The 24,899-nt window shown below is 45.7% G+C and overlaps 1 pseudogene; it reads left to right on the plus strand.

Moving 5' to 3' along the window:
• Positions 1 to 7,424: 7,424 nt before the first annotated feature.
• On the plus strand, positions 7,425 to 7,991 carry LOC132528127 (large ribosomal subunit protein uL22-like; annotated as a pseudogene).
• The last annotated feature ends 16,908 nt before the right edge of the window (positions 7,992 to 24,899 follow it).

The raw sequence follows: 24,899 nt of genomic DNA on the forward strand, positions 1-24,899 counted from the left end.
CTGATATTAAAATTAACCTCTAGGATTTATCCTTAGGGTCCAAATTTGCAATCACTTTAACCAGAAACCCTAGCACAATTTTATGGCTTGTTTAAAAATATGGAAGATAGAAATCGTTAAAACCTTACATTCTGGCTATTAAAACGTTCTCTACTGTAATTTCTGAAATTAACAAGTCCCGTTGGCCAGTTTTGTCTTGCATTCTCAGTTGAATATGATACTGAAAGTAGTCACAGAAAGTTTGACTTGTGGTGTAATGATTACAGGTGTTCACTAGAGGTCACTATTAATACTTGGTGATAATTTAAGGAACCATATCTAAGGATTATAGTTGGTTTTTATGCTTTCAAGAATAGTTAATATTCTGTGGTTCTCAGTTCATTGTGGGTTATTTCTGACCTCCATGTCTTAAGCAGAAAGGTAAAGACAAAGATAAATTAGCCAGAGAAATTTTATTTTTATGAGATGTAGATACTTTTTATCTACTGTTTCTATGGCTTTTTACAGTTCCTTAAAAGATCATGTGATCAGTAGATGGCATCACCACCTTTTAAGACTCACCCATGTCTGGATGGAAAGTCCTGGTTGCTTTTATTGTAGAGTTATAGTTTATATTCTTACAGTGCTTCTTTATCAGGAATGGACTTTTCCAGGCCTACTGACTCATTTTTCCATCCCTGGTTATATAGGAACCACTGGTTTAGTACTTTGTATTAGTGTGCTTTTATTTTCAGAATCCCCAACATGATTTAGTTGTCAGACCTGGTTGGTGGTAATGTCTTCCAGTTGTATATTTTTGTACTAGACTGTTGCCTTCTGGTTTTCCTTTTTTTTTTTTTGAGAATATGGAAGATTTTTATAATTAAAGTAGCTGAAGAAAAACTGGGTTGGAGTATATTTTTATCAAAACATTCTGATAGTGTTGAATTCAATTTTATATGTCCACACAAGTTCTCTTCATCTTACTTTATTAAATTCGTTGGATACTTCAAACAAATTCAGCTGTATACAGCACACTTTAGAGAAGATAGAAAATTTGAAAGAGATATTGAAAATTTGTCTTGATAAACCTGGTATAACTGCTTAATTTTGTTGTACAAATTTTTGCTTATTGGAATTGCAGAAATTCATAATATGGTATTCTCATCATTTTGTATCCCAGTTCTTCCTCTAACTACCTGGATGGAAGATGTGACAACAGCCAAAATGTTTCCCAGACTAATACATGAAATACATGTGTAGAACATTACTTCTCATCCTTAGTTTTTCCTTGGTTCTTCTCTGACATACATAAAACATTGTATTATATGATTATTTTACTAAAGTCTTAGAATCTGGCCACTTAGTGCCTTAGCTGTTAGTACATGTATGTACTTGGTCTTGAAGTGAAAATCTCTGGAAACATTGATACTTAGCTTCCTTGATAGTCTCATTTGGAGAGGTCCTGAGATGGAGAATATTTCCTTTATTTCCAGAGCAAAATTACACCTTCCAGAAAAGTAGTCTGTAGGTGACTTTTCCCCTCTTTTTGAAGTCCTATTCACTTGTGAATTGGCATTTTTTCTTCAGTACATAACTCATTCAGATTTCATTTGGGGGCAACTTAGCATTCTTTAGAGGTCTTTTTTTTTTTTTTGTGGTACGCAGGCCTCTCACTGTTGTGGCCTCTCCCGTTGCGGAGCACAGGCTCCGGACGCGCAGGCTCAGCGGCCGTGGCTCACGGGCCCAGCCGCTCCGCGGCATGTGGGATCTTCCCGTACTGGGGCACGAACCCGTGTCCCCTGCATCGGCAGGCGGACTCTCAACCACTGCGCCACCAGGGAAGCCCTAGAGGTCATTTTTTTGTTAAGTCCCAAAACCTCAAATCAGAGCCAAGAGGGGAAAGTTGCTGAAAAACTGCTTAATGAATGCTGCCTTGGAGAGGGGTGGAGGTGGCTGTTTGTATTGAACATTTGGAAAGAGGAATGGAAATGCTCAGTATATCATCATCAGTATATCAAGTTTTGAGAGCTGAAAGTTATTTTTGAGAGAATAACTCCCGCAGGAAACAATTTCTAAATCCTTTTAAACTTAGGCAGCTAGTACTTTTAACCCAATCCAGCTGGCTCTCTGCCACCAGAATTTTTTATAATGAGAATTTATTTTTAGTTTAGATAAAATCCATGTTAAGCTTCAATAAGAGTGCTTTGCAAATAAATACAAATTGGAATGTTGATTTGTTATTTAATCCTTTTCGTGTCACACCTTCCCCACATGGTAGTCTATGACACAGGCATTTAATGGGGAATGGGGTACAGTGATAGGGCATAATACCAGCTCAGTATCTCAAAACCGGTAATATTTGACTTGTGTTCAATATTAGGATGTTGAGACCTTGAACTAAATGTAAGTTCACCCCTGTTTTAGATTAGGATAAGTTAAGAGGTGTTGGTTGTAGGGCTTTTAAATACCCTAGGAGAAAGGCTCTTGGATCTTGAGGTGGCAAATAATCTTGAGAGTGCTTTGTAAAGCCCCTTACCTAGAAGTGGAAAACGAGTGAATTGAGTCAGATGGTAAGGGCTGTGTACTAAAGGCAGAGCTCGCAGTTAAAGGCTATGTGAAGAATGAAGTGAAGAAGTGAGTGTGAGTACCTTAATCATAAAGTAGAAGAGGGCAGGAGTACATAACTGCTTGGCGGTAAAAGTGAAAGGATTCTAAAACCATGAATTTACACCAATTCCAGTTTAATGATTTTTTGACTTTCCTTCAGCCCTATTGCCATTACAAGCAGTGTGGGATAATTTGTCCAGCTTTAGTACTGGCAGGAAGGCCAAGAAGTTGGGAGTGTTACTGCCCTAATGAAAAGGCTGGCTCATGTGTCCCAGCTGTCTGGGGTTTAATGGGGACAGGAAATTCACTGAACTGGCAATCCTGGTTGGTTTTCAGTTGGCAACGTATAGCAGTCCGTTTGAAATGAAAGTGGCTTCCAGAAGTGAGGTTGGAAGTAGAAGTTGCCCACTTTGTAAACAGAGTAGGTGAACACTGATAGTTCGGAGAGGGCTAAGAAAGTAACTTCCTTTTCAGGTGCTGGAAGCTCGGGTGAAAACTGGTGGAGTAGTCAGGAAGTTTAAAAACAATTTTTTTTGCCCCATCTCTGCCCCACCATGCCTACTCACTCTGGCCAGCTATATCCTCCAGGAAAGGAAGTTTTGTTTTTGAGTGCAGCTCTGCCAAACACTATCCTTTTTCTTACGTAATGCTTAATCACTTGGGAGGTGAGTATCCCTGTTAAACAGAGGGCAGAAAAGCTCCTCATACATAATTCCTCATCCTACCAAGCAAGTACGAACACTCTTGGACTTATTGACGATTCGAGGTGATTTTTTTTGACTACGGTGGTGAAAAAGCAATAGGCTTAAACTATGAATTTTGATCTCCTTGGCTAGTGATGTTTGGCAGTATACTTTTTTTTTTTTTTGCGGTACGGATGCGCAGGCACAGCGGCCGAGGCTCAAGGGCCCAGCCGCTCCGCGGCACGTGGGATCCTCCCCGACCGGGGCACGAACCCGCGTCCCCTGCATCAGCAGGCGGACTCAGCCACTGCGCCACCAGGGAGGCCCCGGCAGTATACTCTTGGTGCAGGGGCAGCAAGCCAAGCAGTGGCTCCCAGTCAGCTATGTGATCACGAGAATAAACGACAAATACACTTAAAAAGCATTCTGGACTCATACACCCAATTTTGTTTTTCGCTTTCTATATTCAGTGAGTTACATGAGAGATTCAGTACTTTATGTTAGATGATTTTGCCCAACTGTAGGCTAATGTAAGTGTTCTGAACACGTTTAAGGTAGGCTAGATTAAACTGTGATGTTGGTAGGTTAGATGTATTAATTAAATGTGGTTTTGACTTGTATTTTCAATTTATGACTGGTTTATCAAGATGTAACCCCATCATAAGTTGAGGAAGATCTGTAGTGTATTCAGCACTGAGACCATACTTGGCTCCACAGCCCTTGTTTTCTGCTCACTGCATTTTTATTTTACAACCCAATCATAAGATGCCACTTAGTGACTGTCATGTTTATGGTAAAAGTAAATTGTACAGACACTGGAGAAGACTTACCTCCTTTCTAGAGGTAACTTGTTAAATTTGTTTTCTAGAAAGTTAGGCATACTGTAATGAGCAAGTATTTATACAGCTAAAATGCTAATCTTAGCTTTATCCTTATTACACATTTGAAGCATGCACATCTGAGGTTTATGTACATGTCATCTGGGCAAGTACCACAACTGTTAGGCAGTCAAGGTATTTCTTGCCAAAGGCCTACCTGGCTTAATTTAATGACTAATGCTTAATTTAATGACTAAAATGTCACTGTCAAGGATGACAAAGCTGTGCTAATGTGGATGGGTTGACATTGATTCCGTCTGTCCATGTTCACTATTAACCTTGTGTCATGGGCATGCTTCAAAGCTATGACTAGTTGCTATGGCAACTCCGGTCTCCTGGTCTTGACATCACCCTTATAGGAATGTGGGAATATTGGTGAGTATTGCATTTTATATGAGGACCGGTAAACATCAAACTTACATTTGGGGCCTTTTAATTTTTTCAACTTTATAGAGAAAAGTGCACACTTTTTTTTCTTTTTTTTTCTTTTTTTTTTAATGGAGTCTTAGAACACCCCAGAATTCCATGGCCAGACAAGGCTGTTGCAGAGATGAACACACCTTCTCTGGTTTCAAAAGTGGGTGGTTGAAGTTAATGCAGCATTTCTTCGTTGCTGGAGGAAGAAAATACTGGTTAAGCAGGTACATTCAAGTGATCAATTAGATTTTGACAGTGGACCTGGTGATTAAAGCTATTGAATTGCCTTCAGCAGCTGCAGCCTATTGACCTGGAAGAACACTCCATTCCTTTCCTCAAATGATTTGGATTCTCATAGAGGTGAATGGAAAGAAGGGTTTTTTTAAGTGCATCATCCAAGATTGGTTCCTGAACCAGGGCCAACTTTTTGGACTTGACAGCAGGTGACAAGAAAAAAATAATTTAAAAGGGTATATCAGTAATAAGGTGAATGTACTCATCCTAGTATAGAGAAGGCTGGACAAGTTGTCCAAGGTCACAGCCCAGGAGTGATTGAGCTGTAATGGTGTAACCCAAGTTGCAAGACCACTTAACTGGAAGTGGCCTTAGAGTCCATAGTCCCAGTTCTATGTTTAGAGATGAGAAGGTGGATTTGCCCAAGGTCACGCAGGGGCACCATGGCAGAGCTGGAACAAGGATTGCCCCAACAGCTAATGAAGTGCTAGTTCAGGGAGGAGTATAATGTTAAGGCCTTCAGGCTTTGAAGCCAGTAGCCAGGGTTTGAATCCTGGCTTCCTCACTTATAGCTCAATGACCAGCTGCATAATTTTTGACAGTTCCATTTTTCTCATCCATAAAATGGGTAATAATAGAAAATAATTACCTCCTGAAAATATCTTGAGAACACAGTGATGTGATGCATATATGGCACTCAACACAGAGTGACACTGCTCAGTAAGCATTAGCTCTTATGTGGCAGGCTAACACTGGTATGCAGTAAGCACTCAAGGAATGGCTTTTAAGCAAAACTGACCCATTTTGGTGCTGGGCAAGCAAGAGCATCCCCAGTGCATTCTTGCATTCCCCAGTGCATACGAAGAGCGTTTCCACTGACCCTGGTCCTTACCCACTTTTGAGTCCACTGTCCAGTTTGAGTTGAAGGGGCATGGATTTGAGGGGCCAAGGTCAAGAGGGACATTTGTGGTAAAAGGGGTCTGGGCAGATTTCAAGAAAGGGGTTTCTGAAGTCACAGGGATAGGCAGGTGGGAAGGATAAGATGAAGGATTAAAACCGCTAGATGGCTCTTTAAAAATGGGTTTTCACATTAGCCCAGCCTGTATTCAAATTTCCATCTTCTGGCTGTGTGTCTGGGACAAGTCACATCTTAATTTCTTATTTGTAAAGTTGGGGATAACAAAAACACCTCAGAGGGCATTAAACTGGTCACTCTTTGTTTATGTCTGGTATTTTCCACTCTTTGCTGGAATCACATGGGGGAACTTTTGAAAACTAATACCTGGGCCCAGCCCCCAGAGGTTATGATTTAGTTTGTCTGGCCTGGGAGCTTGGTATCGGAATGCTTTAAAAGTTCCCCAGGTGATTCTAAGGAGCAGTCAGGATTAAGACCTGTTTCTGATCCCACAGTAGTCCTGTGGGTCTGTCTCCTCCCTATGCCAGTTCTCCCAGGCCTCCCCGTATATGGAGCAAGGCACATCCCTGTTCTTTCCCTGCTGGGAAAGGCAGCTCTGGTTCTGTTCTGTATAGAGGCTGTGAAGCCGGATTGAAAACTCCTAGCATTCCCTGGGTGCTTGCCTTGGTGTCACCTAGCCGCTGGATGAGATTGCTTTCACCAGAAAATGCTTTGTTCCTTCATTTATCAAGCTGGTTGCTGGTGCTGGGGTTATCCCTTGAGCAAGGTGTGGGAGAGAAAATGTAGACCAGAAAGGGAGCTGAAATTGAATTACCGTGCGCTGAGCACACGTATGGTGCTTTTTCTCATCAACTCTGTGATGTTGGGGTTCTCTCTCATTTACTCAAGAAGCTCAGACAGGGAGAGTGGTCTCAACCATATCAGACTGGGGCCCCCTTTCTGTAAAAAAAAAATTTTGAAATGATCCTTCACTAATCTGAAGTGAAACCCATTTTCTACACTTTAAAAACAAACAAGATGAAGCCTTTAATATAAAAAAGGAAAGCAGTTTATAAAATATTATGTATTTCTGTATGTTAGGCATGACTGCTAGAAGACATAAGAAGTCAGATGCTTGAACCCACTTGAAGCTATTCCATACTTGCCCTATAAGAAAATTAAGAGTGAAGGCACATATAGACATCAGAATAAAAACTACAGTCAGGGGGGCTTGCCTGGTGGCGCAGTGGTTGAGAGTCCGCCTGCCGATGCAGGGGACACGGGTTCGTGCCCCGGTCCGGGAGGATCCTGCATGCCGCGGAGCGGCTGGGCCCATGAGCCATGGACGCTGAGCCTGCGCTGGGCCCATGAGCCATGGACACTGAGCCTGCGCGTCCGGAGCCTGTGCTCCGCAGTGGGAGAGGCCACAACAGTGAGAGACCTGCGTACCGCAAAAAAAAACAAACTACAGTCAGGAAGTAATGATAGATCAGACTTATTTGAATGATAGGAGAGAGGGAGAAATAAGCTTAACTGAAGTAGGGATAACATGCCAAGACAAATAGACTGCTGAATTGGAGAAATGAGAAAGTACAGTATTCTCACAAATGAGCTGGGCCTTAAAACTATAATGTCAAAAAATAAACTCACAACGGGACTTTCCTGGTGGTCCAGTGGTTAAGACTCCACACTTCTTTTCCGGTCAGCAGCCTGAGGTGACCTCTAAAAATGGTTCGCTATTCACTTGACCCAGAAAACCCCACAAAATCATGCAAGTCGAGAGGTTCAAATCTTCGTGTTCACTTTAGGAACACTCGTGAAACAGCCCAGGCCATTGAGGGTATGCATATCCGAAAAGCCACCAAGTATTTGAAGGATGTTACCTTAAAGAAGCAATGTGTGCCATTCCGTTGTTACAATGGTGGAGCTGGTAGGTGTGCCCAGGCCAAACAGTGGGGCTGGACGCAGGGTTGGTGGCCCAAAAAGAGTGCTTAATTTTTACTGCACATGCTCAAAAATGCAGAGAGTAATGCTGAACTGTAGGGCTTAGATGTAGATTCTCTGGTCATTGAGCATATCCAGGTGAACAAAGCCCCCAAGATGCGGCGCAGGACTTACAGAGCTCATGGTCGGATCAACCCATACATGAGCTCTCCCTGCCACATTGAGATGATCCTTACTGAAAAATAACAGATTGTTCCTAAATCAGAAGAGGAGGTTGCCCAGAAGAAAAAGATATCCCAGAAGAAATTGAAGAAACAAAAACTTATGGCCTGGGAATAAATGCTGCAAAAAATAAATGCAAATAAAAGTAAAAAAAAAAAAAAAAAAGACTCCACACTTCCACTGAAGGGTGCACGGTTGGATCCCTGGTCGGGGGAACTAAGATCCCTCATGCTGCAAGGCCAAAAAACCAAAACAAACAAACAAAAAAACCAAACCTCACAACATGGGGCAGGGGGAGGGGAGTAAATTAAAAAGTACCTATCCCATGGGGTTGTTATGAAGGTTTAAGTGAATTAATACATGAAATGTGCTTAAAACAGTTCCTGGCACTTAAACACAGTTTAAGTATTAAATAGTATATATCCTTTGATAGAAGGGGAATGACAATTAGAAAAAAATTTAGTGCAAATGTACAGGGTAAAGTACTCAATTACTTCTAGACAGTGGCTTTATTCCATTTAATCATTCTTTCTTTAATGGCTTTATGCAGGTGCTTTTAATATTTTCTACCTGTAGTTGGTTCAGACCCGTGGGCATGGGTAATTCTTTGTGTACCAGACATCGAGTACCTCTGTCCCCTTCCCCTAAAGTCAGTTAGCTCCCTGGCCAGTGTGAAAAAAATCAGTTCCCCAGGCACCCACTAGGAGGCAGTACTGCCCTGTTGAGAATACTAAGCCAAATTCTTTGCCTGAGGTCACATACCTGTTTAGTAGAATTGCATCTCCACTGACTCCAAAGTCTTTTTTTCCACTATGATAGTAACAATAAAGATAGTAATAAAGACAATAGTGATAATAATTAGCATTCCTTGAACTCATGCCAGCATTTTACTAAATGTTTTACATATATATACCACCAGCTCACTTAAAACTCACCATTTGAGGGCAGTTTCTCATTTTGCAGATGAAGAAACCAAGGCTTAGGTCCAAGACCCATGTTAAGTGTTCTGCGTAGAAGAGGTTGCACTTGAGCTAAGTGTTGAAGAATGGGATTGGCATAGAAAGCTGGTTATATAAAGAAAAAAACCACATGCATAAAAGCAAAGGCATGAAACTTCAAGATTTTACATGGACTGACAACTTTAAGACCCCATGAATTTATTCAGGGTTTAGAATTGGAGATTGGTAGAAAGTCAGAGCTAGAGGGGAACTTAGAGTTCATCAGGGATTGGTGATTTTCAAACTTGAAAACTAGCCAAATCTTTTTGGAATGAAATCTTATATATAATAACTATAAAATATATAAAACAATTTAAATGATATTGTTATAAGAAGTATAAGTTCTAGTAGATAATATTCACTTATAAAGATAGGAAAAATAATGTTGTTTTGATGAATGCGGTATTAGATTGACCTCAGAACCCAGTTTTTCCTGTTTTGGTTGTACAGAGAAGTGAATATAATAGGTAACATTTTAAAACACCTCATTTTGCAATCCCATAAGTGACAGGATAGGAAGGTCTACCCCAAAACCACCTAGAAACACAGATTCACTTCAGTATATTAATAGCCATATGGTTGAACGGGTTTAATGTTTAAAAAAATACTTTGAAAAATCATTAGATACACATGTATATATTTTAAACAAACAAATGTCTGTGAGACTCCTGTAGCACCATGTGAGAATTCCTTATGCTGCCCTCGTCTTTACTCTGCAGACAAAGAGCCTGAGGTGAAGGGACAGGGGAGTGAGTTGCTCAGACTCATGGGGCCCAGCTAGGGCCATCTCTGGGCACTCAGCCTCCTGAGTCCTAGCCCAGTGCTCCTTCTGAGAGACCAGTCGACATCTGGTGTGGCAGCATGCCACAGCCTGGCTGTACAACCCCTCACCTGAGAGGGCCCTTGGCTGCTTGCCCATCTCCCTGGCAGATAAAGCCTCAGACGGAGGGCAAACAGTACCTGGCTCCAGGAGTCAGTGCAGGTCTGATTCATGCAGTGGTTTGTGCCTGTGCCAGCCGTGAAGGCTGTCTCCTGATCCTCTGCTCATTTTCATCACTTCCCTCACTGTGGCCAGACTGGGACTCTTGAGCAACAGGCAGACACCTGTGAGCTTGGGAATGGTGTTGGCTCTTTTAAGGAGGGTTTTCCAGGCCACAATGGGACTTGTCTGTCCCATCCCCCTGGGCAGCTCAGAGCATTGCCCCATCAACATCAGTTTCAGTATCAGGGTGGGGCGGCATGATGGGGTGGGGTGCTGTGTTACCAGGGCGCAGACACATTGGCAGCAGATGGTGCCTCTGGAGCATGGGAGAACAGGTGGGCTACCTACCACCAGGATTTCAAAAATACCATTTATCAGCATTTGCCTTTTGAAAGATGCAATTTGCTTACAAATGGCAAGACATTTAAAAATTTAATTTGCTCTTTTTTTCAGAGAAGCATATTAAGTCATTATTAGGAGATTTTTTCTTTTTTTTTGTGGTACGCGGGCCTCTCACTGTTGTGGCCTCTCCCATTGCGGACCACAGGCTCCGCTCGCGCAGGCTCAGCGGCCATGGCTCACGGGCCCAGCCGCTCTGCGGCATGTGGGATCTTCCCAGACCGGGGCACGAACCCACGTCCCCTGCATCGGCAGGTGGACTCTCAACCACTGCGTCACCAGGGAAGCCCTAGGAGGTATTTTTAATCACAGTATATTAGCATTTTTGTTTACAGAATGCATTCTGTTGCTACTGAAGAGAATACCATGAGCAAGCAATGTTTTTATACAGAAACAAATGTTTTAAAAGTAGGTTCAGACACTGAAACCTTTGGCTAGACACAGGCTGTTATTTAATAATAAATTAACCTGACCTTGACTCAGAACAGGTGCCCCAGAAGCAGGTTCGTAGAGTATCGCTCTGCTGGGAAAGGCTCTTCTTCGAGGCTCTATGGTCACGTTGCAGGAGAGGGAGAAGGTTCTGCTTTCTTCCAGAGTTGAAGGGATGACCTTGATCAAATCGTGTGCATTTGTATACCCGCTCCTGGCACGTCACCGTGGCCTCTCGTGACAGTGAAGCCTTTGACTTCTCTGGGAACTCAGTACCCACAGCTAAGAAGTGGGAGCTACACTGCTTCCCTTCCAGGCTTGTTGGGACAAAACCTGAGGTAACGCGTGTAAAGCTTCAACAACTCTGCCTGGCACAAAGGAAGTCCCAAAAGTTGCCAAGTTCAGCGTTTTTCACATGAGCTCTACTCCATCCCCTTTAATTACTCATTTTTAATTCAAAGGTAATCCATGATGTGGTAGAAAAAAGAGAGAATACATAAACAAAAAAGGAAGAAAGGGACCCAATAGTTTCTGGTTTTCCTAAGTTTTTTTCTATCCTGTTTTCTTTATTCTGTGTGCTCGGAATGGGAAGTGTCCTCATTTGTGTTTAGGGAGTGTTAGAGAGGTGATATCATGGCCCCACTTTGCAAATGAGGAAACTGAATCCAGAAAGAAGAAGTGCCTTTCCCAAGGTCACGAAGACAGTAGGAAGGTTAAGTCAGGTTTGAAACCCACAGCCTGTGAGTCCGAGCCCAGCACTCGTTTCAGGACCAGGAGGGGCCTCAGAGGTGCCGTGCACTGAGGTGTCCACAGGTGAGTCTCAGACACCTGCTCCTGAACCCCCATGTGTGCAGGGAGCCTGTGCCCATGATATCGTATTTCCCTCATGATGACTTGAGGTACTCAAAACCATTCCCCACTGAAGATAAATTCCTATTTTGCAGCCTGCCCATCCTGGGAGTGGGCAGGCTGTGAGTAAACAACTCACCTAAGTAGGTTTTTTTTTATTATTATTAATTTATTTACTTATTTTGGCTGCGTTGGGTCTTTGTTGCTGCGCATGGGCTTTCACTGGTTGTGGTGAGCGGGGGCTACTCTTCGTTGTGGTGCTCCAGCTTCTTGTTGCGGTGGCTTCTCTTGTTGTGGAGCATGGGCTCTAGGCACACGGGCCTCAGTAGTTGCAGCATGTGGGCTCAGTAGTTGTGGCTCGTGGGCTCTAGAGTGCAGGCTCAGTAGTTGTGGCGCACGGGATTAGTTGCTCCGCGGCATGTGGGATCTTCCGAGGCCAGGGCTTGAACCCGTGTCCCCTGTGTTGGCAGTCTTAACCACTGCGCCACCAGGGAAGCCCTAAGTAGGGTTTTTAGGTGCCTCAGTTTTGCTTTCCCAGGGATACTGGGTTGGCACTGTCCTTAGTCTTGCAAACACGTAAGTACTGTCCTTCTGGGCTTTTCCCTCACTTTATTTTTAAGATTTATTTTTGGGACTTCCTGGTCCGGGAAGATCCCACATGCCGCGGAACAACTAAGCCCGTGTGCCACAACTACTGAGCCTGCACTCTAGAGCCCACGAGCCACAACTACTGAAGCCCGTGTGCCTAGAGCCCGTGCTCTGCAACAAGAGAAGCCACCGCAATGAGAAGCCTGTGCACCACAACGAAGAGTAACCCCTGCTCGATGCAACCTAAGAAAGCCCGCGTGTAGCAATGGAGACCCGATGCAGCGAAAAATAAATATATATATATTTTAAATTTTTTATTTATTTTTGGCTGCATCAGGTCTTAGTTGCGGCGTGAGGAATCTTCGTTGCAGCCTGCAAGCTTCTCTCCAGTTGTGGCCCACAGGCTTCTCTCTAGTTGTGGTGTGTGGGTTTTCTCTTAGTTGTGGTGTGCAGGTTCCAGGGCACATGGGCTCTGTAGTTGTGGCGCTCGGGTTCCAGAGCACGTGGGCTCTGTAATTTGCAGCCCGTAGGCTCCCTAGTTGAGGTGTGCAAGCTCAGTAGTTGTGGCGTGCAGGCATAGTTGCCTGTGGCACATGGGATCTTAGTTCCCTGAAAATGGCCCACAGTGTCCTTCCAGCTGAATTCTGACTCAGCCTCATCCACTGCTTCAGGCAGAGGCACCCCTTGATCAGATACAAGTTTGCTACACTGGGACCAAATGGCCTGCAAGGTCTTTTCCAGCACTCACTAGGACTTGCCAAGACCAAAAAAGAATAAGGTTTTCTATAAGGATGGCAGGTCCAGACAGTCTGTTTCCTGGAGGGGAAAGGAAAAATGTTAAATGCATACAGCGGCTGACAATTCATCCAAGGCGGCATCAGACTTTTTAACAGCCTTTTTGTTCTACAGCGGTCAGGCAAGTGTTAATATTTGACTATGATTTGAATAGTCTCTGAAAACTTAGTCCTCAAACAACTCTGTTAATAGTTACTATTCCCATTGCACAGATGTGGAAACTGAAGCTTAGAGAAGGTAAATAACTTACCTCAGAGTGAGGAAATGCCACAGCCAGGACTAGAACCCAAGGCCTGACTCCTTAGGCCCAAGCTCTTCCAGCACATCTCAGCTGTGTGTATGTGCTATTAGCAGGGCTGGCATTGGGATTCACATTGATTCAGAGGCTGCATGGATACCCACGAAACCCCTGGAGGAAGCAAGTTCTTTCTCAGAGAAGGCCAGTGGGTGTAAAGGAGAAGGATGCCAATGAGAAATGAACACTGCCAGGGCCAGAAGTTGTCTGTGCAATGGCCACTGGGTCACCTTTCGTCATTCAGAGCAGCATCAAGAAGGTTTTGCATAACATTTCCAGGTTGCACAATGGGGCTCGAAGTCCTATGGCTGTCTCTGGTGGGAAGAGCACAGCATTCAGAGTCTGGAGACCTGGATTTGGCTTCTGTTGGCTTCCAGCAATACTGTATTACAAGCCTGTGCACATTACTTGGCTCCTTGGGCCTTGGTCTTGTCATCTGTAAAACAGGAACATGGGGCTATTATAGGATTTAAATGGAAAAAAACCCAACAATCTTTAATGAAACCTTCGTAGGTGCCCAGCACTGTTCACCGGCATTAACTTATTTAGTCTTCACAGCAACCCTCAGAGACTAGGTGTTATTACTGTCTTCAGGTTAAAAAAGAGGCACAGTTAAGTAACTTGCCCAGTATTACACAGCAGCAAGTGGGGAAGCTGGAATTGGAACCTAGACAGTCCATTAGATGAATAAATGAATTCTAGGGCTGGTAAATCCTAGACAACACCTTTCTGAGTGTCAAAGACTATTCAAGGTAGATGGGCCCTTAGAAGGGCCTTAGTTTAAGGACTGTTTAGCAGATAAGGAATCCATGGGTCAGAGGGTGAAAAACCTGCAGGATGTCTTGGTAAGTCTGTGGCAGAACTGAGGTGAGGATCCAGGCCTCTGGGCAGCCTTGCCTAGTCGGGGCACCCATGGTCCACAATCCTGAGGTTATGTTCTAGGAAACACAACTCAGTGAAAAAGTGCAGTCACTTCCATAATCACTAATGCAGAGAGACTCAGTGAACACTTAAGGCACTTCCACTCTCGGACACATTGTATCCATTAACCCTTTCCCAAACACTTTAAATAACACCGTTAGGAAAATGGTAATGAAAGAATAAGGCACTAGGCAATGCTGTGTGATAACACATACCTACAAAACCCTGCACTTAGAATACATACAAATAAAAGGATATACTAGAATGGCTGCCTACGCAGCAGGGGATTGGGAGTGACCTACACGGTAAAGGGGAATACATAAAACAAGAGGGGACAAGCCAGGATTAGTGATGACTGTGAGCCATCATCTGGGGAGTAGGATTGACTCATCCCACTGCACTGGAGGGCCAAAAATAAAACTGAGTAAAATAAGACACGAGATGAAATCACTTTGCCTGAAACATATTGGCTCTGGGCTCAAGGAGGAAAAGCGGGCACACATCCTGGGCTGCCTCACCAAAGGCAGAGGCCTGGAAGTGTCCCTGAGTGGAGTGAGTCAGGTCAAGGGGAGAGCCAGTTACACGTATGTCTGTGAGCTCAAGCCTACCACACACTGGTCCAAGTGGCACACCCACCCATCTCCCATGCCAACGGACTGTGCCTGGGAAGATCAGGTGAAGGAAGAGGGCATCTTCATTTACTCAGCTTGCCCACTGTAGATGGGACAGTTGGATGCAGACCTCCCCTAACAGCCCACCTGGTGACTGGAACCTCCCAGGGAAGCGGGTATCCCCTGAGCACAGAGCCCACAGTTCTGGGCTCGGGTCACAAGGTGGCAGCATGGTGAAGAAAGCTGGTTCTCAACTCCATACAGAGGATATCCAGGTTTGCCTGTGAGCACAGGAAGAGGGGGGACCATGGTCCTTAAAGAACGAGAGTGGCTCATTTATTAAACATGAAATGAGGCAGAAGCCTGTAACTCCAGTGGCTGGGAAAGGGCATTAAGGAGAGGCAGGCATGATTTTCTAGAAAGTAGTCCTCACCCATGAACCACCACAGTGGTGAGTGACTCTGTCTGTATGTGTGTCTATAGGTGAACGTGTATGATTGAGTATGTCTGGTGTGTGTGTGTGACTAGTGTAATGCTGAGTGTGTGACTGTACATTGAGTGTGAGTGTGTGACTATGAGTCTGGGGGTGGGGGAAGAGGGAAGCAGCAGGCTCAGGTGTTGCCAGAGAGGCTAGGAGGAAACTATAAAACTGGCGATGCCCTCTTTATCAGGAAGCACTTCTGGGTCAATAAGGGCAGAGCACAAAGTTCACACAGATAGTAGTGACTGGAAGGCAGGAAGCATGGCAATGGTATTGGAGAGGCGGTGGTGGTGCTCTCTTGGGATGGGAAGGGCACATACTAAACTTCGCTTAGTTCTAGACTCAGACAATGGACTCTGGGCCCAGGTTCCAACCAGCCTGGCCATTTTCAAATGGTGCAGGTGGAACTGTTAACCTTCCTGGGCTTCAGGTTCACCACCTGTAAAATGGCAGAAATAATTGGGCCTGCCTTCCTGGCTGTGTGTGAGGATTAAAAGAGAGCTATGTATGTAATGTATGAGAAGAAGGCCTAATGTGTGATGAGTGTGTGCCTGCTGGTTGTGGAGAAAACATGAAATTATGCTATTCAAGGAGGCCCATGGACAGCCTGGTCCATAAATGCCACTAGTAAGGTCAATCTCCTGTTCTCCGCCCACCCTCGGCCTTCTGAAAAGGATCTTCCTGATGGTGCTGTGGTCCTTCAGGAAGTGGCAGTGCCCTGTCTCTGGGGAAGGGGGGAGTTTGCAGGGGACAAGCTTGCCTGGAAGAGGCTGTTAGGCCTACAACCTTCTAGATCCAACTCCAGCTGACACCGCACACTCCAGGCAGTTTAGAATATTGACTCACGCAAACTCGCGCTCAAGTTTTGCCCTTGTTTTTCCTTCTTATTAAGGACTGGGTGGAGAGCATTTGGTGTCACCAGGGATTACTTTGAAACTACCGCCTCACATTGGGAGCTGGCTTGAGTCAACTGGTCACCATGGAATTTCTTTTTTTAGTGCACAGACAGCCAAGTTACAGGCAGCTGTTGCCCCGTGCAGGGCGGAAAGTGGCCTACTGACGTAGAGCTGCCTGGCTCGTATTTCTTGGGCAAACAGATGCCGTGTCTCTCAACTCACCAATTAGGAAGCCCAGAAACTGGTTTAGAGACCACGTGTCTAGTTATGTCTAGTTATTCAGGTGGCTTCACTTGGGAAGCACTCTGAATGTCAAAGCCACAAGATAAAGGACATATATAGTAGCTGGGGGTCTCCACTTCTTAGGGGCCACCCCAGGAGGTGGTGAACATTAAGTGCCAAGTCAGCAAGGAAACTCTGTTTTGGAGCCAAAGCGTTAAAAAACACCAGCCACAAACCACTGAGGCTTTACTGAGTGCTTGTTTTGTGCAGGTTCTGAGTCCGGGGAAGGCCTCTGAGGGGAGGGGAAGCTGGAGCTGGAAATTCAAAGTAGTAGGAGGAATTACACTGGATGGGGTAAGGCCCTTCAAGAAGCAGGAATGGCATGAGCAAAGGCATTGAGGTACAAATGTATAAAGTGTGTTACAGGGAAGAGTTAGGTTAGAACAGAGAATTTACAACAATAAATTAACACACATTCATTAAGCGTCTACTATGTGCTAGACACTGTTCGAGTCACCCGGATGAAGTTGGTGACAAAACAAAAATCACTCCTCTATGGACAGCGTAGTGAATAGCAACAATATAAATAATAATAGCTCACATTTATTGAGAGCTTACTACATACCTAGCACTGTCTTAAGTACTTTATTTACTCATTTAATCCTTAAAACATCCACATAACGTAGGTATGGTTATTATCTCTAGTCCACAGATGAGGAAGTGTTGGCACTGAGTGGTGGAGGCAGAATTCAAACTCAGAGCCCATGCTCTCACTGAGACATTCCACTACTCCACTAACCTCAGTGAGAAAGGGTGAGAGGTCAGGTTGCCAGGTAACATGGTCTGGTCTGGATGGTGTGAATGGTGGGCAGGGAGAGTGGGGATCTGGGGGCATGTGTGCAGTCAACTGGAGAGGCATGTGGCTGGAAGGACTTGGGGGTTCAGGGGGCAGTGAATCCCTCTGGCCTCACTGAGTAGGGGGAAAGGAGTGAAGACAGAGAAGAATCAGTAGATAAGGTTTGGGACATTCCTTAGGTCATAGTTTGTCTGGAATTAATGAACTTGGTAGAAATTATTCTGTCCTCAGCAAAGAGGACTGACTACCAGTTTACTGTGGATTATTCTTTGTATTATCATTAACTGCAAATCATGAGGGGTGAGGGGGCCTTTCTGGTGGGTCGAGTCCTGAGCCCAAAACAAAGGGGCTCTAAGGGTCTCCCAGACTTGGCCAGAAGATGTGATGATGTACGCAATGTCCAGTCTTGGTCCTTCTCTCCAAACTCCATCAGCTAATCCTCAAACCCAGTGTTCAGGTTAAGTCGCAGACCCACTCCCATTCTCCCCCATCCCCTGTCCCCTCATCTCCACCCCTGCCCTGCAGGTCCCTTCACATTTCTTCATCAGAAATCCCAATGCCAGCCCCTCTTGGTGGCCAGCCTGCAGGTCTCTGTGCATGGCTGGAGCCCTGCTTTTGTGTGGGTGATACCACTGCTTTTGCCTCCCTGCCTGCCAACCACTGCCATGCCTGCTCCAGACTTGCAGAAGCACAAGCCAGATCCCTGTTTCAACCTTTTCCAGTTTTCAGCCATGTTTCCTGAACGGATATAAAATTTCACTCCGGTTTAGGTAAGAGCAGCCAACTTTATTTTGGCTGCCACCACTCAGCTGCTGCCAGTGCAGCCTCCTAGAGTCCCCCTCCCTGCACCTGCACACACGCCCTCTTGGCTACACGGTTTTGCCAAGCCTTCTCCTTGCTGGGTTCTGTCTCAGGGAAAGTCCTGTCCCCTGGACTCCCAGAAGAGCCTGGATCCTCAGGCACAATGCCCCCACTGTGTGTCCCTAAGCCCTCCCCTCCCCCTCCCTCCCTCACTCTGCTCTGACCCTCCATACACAACTCCAACTTCATGCATATATCCCCTCTGGGGCAGGGTGGGGTCCAGGGGTCAGGTACTCTTGTGAGTTGGCAACAATGTTAACAACAAATTTCAAGATTGCCCTTTAAAGAATATCCTCAGCCAGGCATAGACCTTGACAGCTGGGGATTCCCGCCTGGGAATTTTTCCAGTATTCTGCCAGCTGTTTCTTCTCTTTCTGTGGTTTTATTATTTTTCTTTCTGTTCCAACTCCTCCTTTCGCTTTCAGTATGGTAGCTCAGGCCAAATGGCGGTAGAGGGTGGGGACCTGGCAATGGCTGAGGTAGGAGCTGCGGCCATGGTCAGCTGTGCCAAAGGAGGGGAAGGGATGGGATGAAGGAGGAAACGGGAGTGGAACACAGGAAGTGAGACCAGCAGCAGGGTGGCCTCTTGTTTTTCTGGTGATCTTCATGTCATTCAGCTCTGGGCATAGGGCCTTGTCTCCTCCTGGCCCCTGTCAAAAATGCACATTTGCTACTTGGGACAGTGACACATTAACCCAGTAACACCAATTCACTTGTCAGATGTGCTAGCTGTTGCCTAACAGAGCAGAGACCAAGGAGAAGGGCACATGGAAGAGATAAGTTGTGAAGAAGAGTGTAGGAAGGGTTGGGTGCATGGAGCGCATGTTTGGGGAGGTACCATGGCACCTCTGAGCAGGCAGGAGGTGCCAGACACCCCAGGGATTTGGGTAAAAGGGATGAACTCCTACCTAGGAGAACTTTTTTCACTACATAATTAGGCTCCAAGAGGGTGGGTAGGGTGAGTAGAGACCCTTGGTGAGATCATTTCCCTAATGTGATGTTAGTATCACAGCATTTGCTTGTGTTATGGGGCCTCCACAGTGGGTCCCCTGGAAAACTTCCTGATGGGACAGCCACAGGCCTCCAGCTTCAGATGAGGATTAAACTCAGCTGTGTGTAACAGAAAAGCAAAATAAGTGGCTTAAACCAGAGAGTGCTTTATTTTTCCCTCATGTACAAGAATTGTGGAAACAGTCCTGAGCATTTTAAAAGCAAGACTTAAAGGACTAGAGACATCCAGATATCCCTCACCTTCCTGACTCTACTTCAGAGATATTCCCAAGCAGACAGCTCATTTTGTTTAGAGCTTGATAAATGTGTCCTGCATGGGCTTCCTTCTCTCCCTGTCTCATGGCCCTATGTGCTTCCTGGGCTCACCTCCCAAATTCTTATCTGGGGGTCTACATCTGAGGGACCCCCAACCAAGGTACTAATATTAGTGAGCACTTACTGCATTTGAGGTATTGTCTCATTTTTTCCTCAACCCTGTCTGGTGGGTTGCCTCCATTAAGTCCCATTCTAGGAATGAAGCTATAACTTGCTCAAGGTCACCCACCATTAGAGCCAAGACTCAAAAAACTGTTAATTTTGTGATATCTCCTTGGAATGGATTCCTAGACCTGAATTTCCAAGTCAGATAATGCACATTTTCAGGCTTTTGATCTGTTCTGCCAAACGGCCCCTGAGTAAAGTCAAGCCTACTGCCCCGCCCTACCAGCAGTGTGGGGGATGACTTGCTTCTCATGTCCTCACTGTCAAGGGCTCCTAGCTCTTTTCAACTCAGCCCCTTGAGGCCATTCCTCCAAAATATGTATTTTTTTAAACGCAGAAAGCATTAATATTAACTAACCTGTTAGCCTTGTACTAGCAGACATACAATATGTACCTGCGAGTTGAACTGAAGAGATGGAACCAAGTGGACAAGCTCCTACCCTGAGCAGAACAGTTTTCCTGGGAGGGCAGCTTTTGCCCATCTCCCCTCCATGGAGCCAGGTGGGCGGAGGTGCCTAGGTGGGCAGATGGGAAAGGGAGAGAAAGGATCAAGAAGGAAGGGCACCTGATGGCCACTGTGTGGTAAGGCCTGGGGAGGGAATCTTTGCACAACTTTGCTCTCTTCCACCACATTCCTTTTCTTTGCAGAAATACTGCTGAGCTGGGGGGTGGCAGCAAACAGCCCCCTAACTCTTCCCCTTAGATGTTTGAATAAACTGAGGGTAGCAGGAAAGCATGTAGAGATTCACTGGAATTCCTCTCTCACCAGCATGTGAAGCTGCTGTTTCAGATGTCCTTGGTGAGCAGGGAACCCTACCAATGGCTCCAGGATGGGGCTGTGCCTGCCTGACCCCTTTCTAATAAAACTCTACTAGGCTTTATAGTATCCAAAACACTTTCACATCAAGGAACTCCTCTGATCCTTCTTCAACTTGTAAAGCGGGCTGAGCCAGAGTATCATTATCCCCATTTTACAGATGGGTAAAGTTGAGGCTCTGATTAAAATGATGGTTCAATGTCACATGCTATATTATAAATCAAGATTTCTGTAGCCTTGCTGGGAGTTCTCTGGAGGTTCAGTGGTTAGGACTTAGCACTTTCACTGCTGTGGGACCAGGTTCAATCCCTGCTTGGGGAAGCAAGAACCTGCAAGCCACATGATGCAGTACCCCCCGCCCCCCCCCAAAAAAAAAGATTTCTGTAGCCTTGCCTACTAATTATCATAAGCACGTACTGTGTGGGGCCCTTTGTCCAAGTTATGTCTTTTAGTCCTCACAAAACCCTCTTAGGTGGATAGTCAACTGCATCTGGCAGAGCTGATATTTGAACCTGGGCCTTCAGACTTCATAAGTAAGGGGTTCTCAAAATGTGGTCCCCAGACCAGGAGCATCAGCCAGGAACTTAGAAGAAATGCACATTCTTGGGTCCTGCCCCAGAACTACTGAATTGGAAAACTGGGATGAGGCTTGGCAGTCTATGGTTTAACATGCCCTCCAAGTAATTCTGATGCATGCTCAAATTTGAGAATTGCTGTCCTAATACATTCTTTTAACTCAGTGGATTTTAATCCTGACTGCACCATGGAATCACTTGAGCGCTTTAATAAATACCAATGCTGGGCCAGACCAGAATCTCTGACCAGCCCTGAGGTGGGGCTCAGGCATCAGTATTTTTAGAAACTCGTCATGTGTATTTCACTGCCTTTGACATGCACCAGGGAGGTAAGCCCTGGAATGCTCCACAGTTTACCAGAAGGTTCTAAAGTAGAAGAACAGGGCAGCCTATACCAGGGAATCCTGGAAGGACTGAAGGAAGACTTGGTGTCCAGGAATGAGAGACTCTGGGGGCTTAGCCTCTCCTTGAGATGCATCCATGCGGGCCCAGGAAGCCTGCAGCCCTGGTAGGGCCCAGAGCACCCTGTTTGTCTTGGCATTTTCCCAAGCAGGCAGTTCTGTGTGGAGCTACAGCTCTTTTGTTTGTGTGGTTTAGCTGTTGGCCCAGTTTTTCCAGGGCTGATTAGATATCCCTGCAAGCAGCACATCCCTCTCTAGTCCACAGGATTGCTGAAAAGGGGCTGAAGCAGCTGTTTCCCATTAGAGTTCAGGCAAAGAAAGGGTGTGGGGTGCTGGCTCTTGCTTCTACCTGTATCACTTTGGGCCTCAGGTTCGAGTATCTGATAAGTAGCAGTCAGGGTCCAGCCAGGAGCCAGAAACCACACCAGTCACTTCAACAGAGAGAATCTAATATAAAGAATTATTAAGTACTTGAAGAATTGAAAAGACAAAGAGAGAATATCAAAGTATCAGTGGGTCACAACCACAGGAAGCAGTAGGGCTTCCCTAGGGCTGGAGAAACAAAGGGAAAAGGCTGCAGTCGTTAAAACTTAGAAGCTTGGAGGACGGCTGGCCTTGCAGCTGAAATCCAGAGCTTTGGAGAAGGGGTGCCAGCTGGTGGTGCTGGTGTCCCTGAGGGGAAACCATTAGGTTGGTTCTGTGAATATTGGGAAAAAAATGCAAACTGGAATCAGCTGAAATGAACTGCGGCCATCTGGGGGGAAAAAGCATTGCTAGGTAGGGGAATGTTGGGGCAGCTGGATTTCCAATTGTCTAACTTCTCTCCACCCTTGGAGACCCTCCATACTCACCTCAGGCTCACTCCCTCCCATCTCTCAGTTTTCTTCTTTTTAGGACCAATCCCAAACGTTGCTGGTTCAATCAATAAGCCTTTACTGAACACCTGTTATGCCCCAGGCCCCAGGGTCTGGGTGGCAGATACAGTAACAGCACCCACATTCATTGGAGTACACTTACCTGCCTGACCCTGCTCTAAGCATCTCACACGCATTAACTCGTGTACTATTACCCTCATTTTACAGATGGGGAAACCAAGGCACAGAGACATTTAGTAACTTGCCTGAGGTTATTTAGCTAGTAAGCGGCAGAGCCTGAATATGAACCCAATCAGTGTGGCTCCACAACACACATTCTTCACCAAGTCACCTCATTACCTCAAGTCCTAGAGAGACAGACATATAAACAGTTAATTGCAGCACAAGGTAGAGAATGTCATGTGGTGACGGCCTCACAGAGGTGGTAAACTCATTTCATTCGTCCATTCAATAAATCTTTAGACAGGGGTGCAATGGAGCAGGAACAGACATTCTACCTACTCTTGGGAAGCCTAAAATGGAGGCACAGAGGTTAATCAAATTTTAACACCCGAAAAAGTTAGGTCCAATAAACAGGATCCCTTTGCTATGAAAACTGTAATCACAGAGATTTGTCATAAACGTAGAAAATGAGAGAAAGCTGACTCCCGGAGGAAGTAATGGTTGGGCTGGGGCAGATGGGTGGGAGTTAATCAAATGAAGAAAACAAAAGAGTTCCAGGCAGAGGGAATAGTATGTGCAAAGGCTCTGGGGTTGGTAGGAAGTGGTAAGCATGAGAACTGGAAGTCCTGCCCCTGATCTTTGGCCAGCTGACCTTGGCCAGCCCTCTCAGGCATGTAGCCCACCTGTTTGGAGCCCTATGGCTAACTCTTCCTGGATCATACTGCAGGCTGGCCATCCTCTGCTAGTGTAGATCCCAGCCTCCCTCAGCTCCAAGTGATAGGGCTGGCCTCAGGGGCCTCCTAAGGGAGGACTAAAAAAGCCCCAAAGCTGGAAGCTGGTATAGTGACTGATAGGAACAGTCTTGTCAGATAGGGAGTGGGGCAAGTCCCCAGTGAGTCTTTGGAGAACTAGTGGAGGAGTACACCATATAAATGACCTTTGTAAAAGGAAGGCTCAGAGCAGCTGGAGGCACAAAAGGGCGATGATCACCAGAGCCTCGACTGGGAGTCTTAGAGCACTCAACTCATACCAATTAACTCCTACTCCTTGACCCAGTGAGAAGGCAATGATTAAGCCTATTTTACAGGGCAGGGAAAGGCAAAGCTGTAAAGGAAAGTTGCTGTTTGGGGTGGCTTCTAGGCTTGACCCTTTTGGGAGGCAGCTGGGCCTTTAGAGAATGAGATTCTAAGGAACTATGTGGAGATTTTGTGACGATTCAGAGAGCCTCTGGGATAGGTGGGTAAGACCCTAGCTTCCTAATGGGTCAGGAAAGGGGGAGAGACAGACTAGAGGGAAGAAAGGGAACTTCCTCTTCCCAGGTTTCTCAGTGTCTCCTCTCTGCCTTGTTTACAGAAAACAAAGTGCCTTTGGCTGTCTCTGGACGGGTTCCCTTGAAGCAATTAGAGCAACCATAGTCAATGCTTCAAGGAGGGCACCCTCCGTCCCCATTCTGCCACTGACACAGCAAGGGTGAAGGACCAACCGGGGGCCCCATGCTGGAATCTGTTGGGATCTGCATGCCTGAGGTCCCCAGCTCTCCAACCCCACCCTAGGCAGCTCTGAAAGCTACCCAAAGCCTTCCAAGTTTCCAGGGGCCCAACCTTAATCAAGCACTGAGGGCTGTGTCATCCTCATCACTAGGAACATCTGATGAGGAGGAACACTGAATGGGCCTCTCTGATTCCCAATGGGAAAACAAGCCCCTCCCTTCCTGACCCTCCCGCCCCCCTCCCCACGCCTGCCTGAGGTATGCCTTTTATCAGAACCACCCAACAAGAGGCACTAAACAAAGTGTGAATTCTCTGAAGCTCCCTTCAGGGGCAAGGGTGAGGGTGTGTGCACAAATCCCTGTTGTATCCTGTTGGGTTGGGGGGCCCTGCAGGATGCCACCACCCATCTGCCATGTTGCCTAGGCCCTGGGACTACTGGAAGACAGGGGAACCATCTGGTGGGATGACATGGGCCAAGACCCAAGGTCGTGGGTAGAGATTCAGTGGCTGATAGAGGGGCAGCCCCCACTGATTTATGGGGGTCCAAAGACTCTTTATCTTAATACCCCTTGCATGCCACCTTTCCTACCAGCCTGCTGCACTGCTTGGGTGGCAGAGGGGGGTTCTTTTTCCCTCCTCTACTTTGTTCCCACCAGCCTCACACCAGGTCTGGGGGGTGTACTGGAACCAGCTCATACAGGCTTGCAAGAGCCAATTGCTAAATATTCAGGAATTTTGTGAGCTGGTTGTTAAACAGAGCCATCATTAAAAATTAAACTATATGAATCAGTGTCTCTCAGCCTTTTGTTCATTACTGCCTCCTAAGGAAACTTTTTAGACATTTTCCCCCTAATCTCCTACCACCCTCCCTGTGAAATTTTAATATCACAGATATATTGTATGTCTGTTTATGCACTGGATGTATATTTGTGCTTTATATTTACATAAGAAGAGTAAGACTTTTTCATCCCCTGCCAAGAACCAATTATCACCTCTGTTGTAAATGCATGATATAAACACATAATTAAATAAATTATATTAAA

The sequence above is a fragment of the Lagenorhynchus albirostris genome, chromosome 10 (assembly GCF_949774975.1).
Source record: "Lagenorhynchus albirostris chromosome 10, mLagAlb1.1, whole genome shotgun sequence".
In the NCBI taxonomy this organism is placed as follows: Eukaryota; Metazoa; Chordata; class Mammalia; order Artiodactyla; family Delphinidae; genus Lagenorhynchus; species Lagenorhynchus albirostris.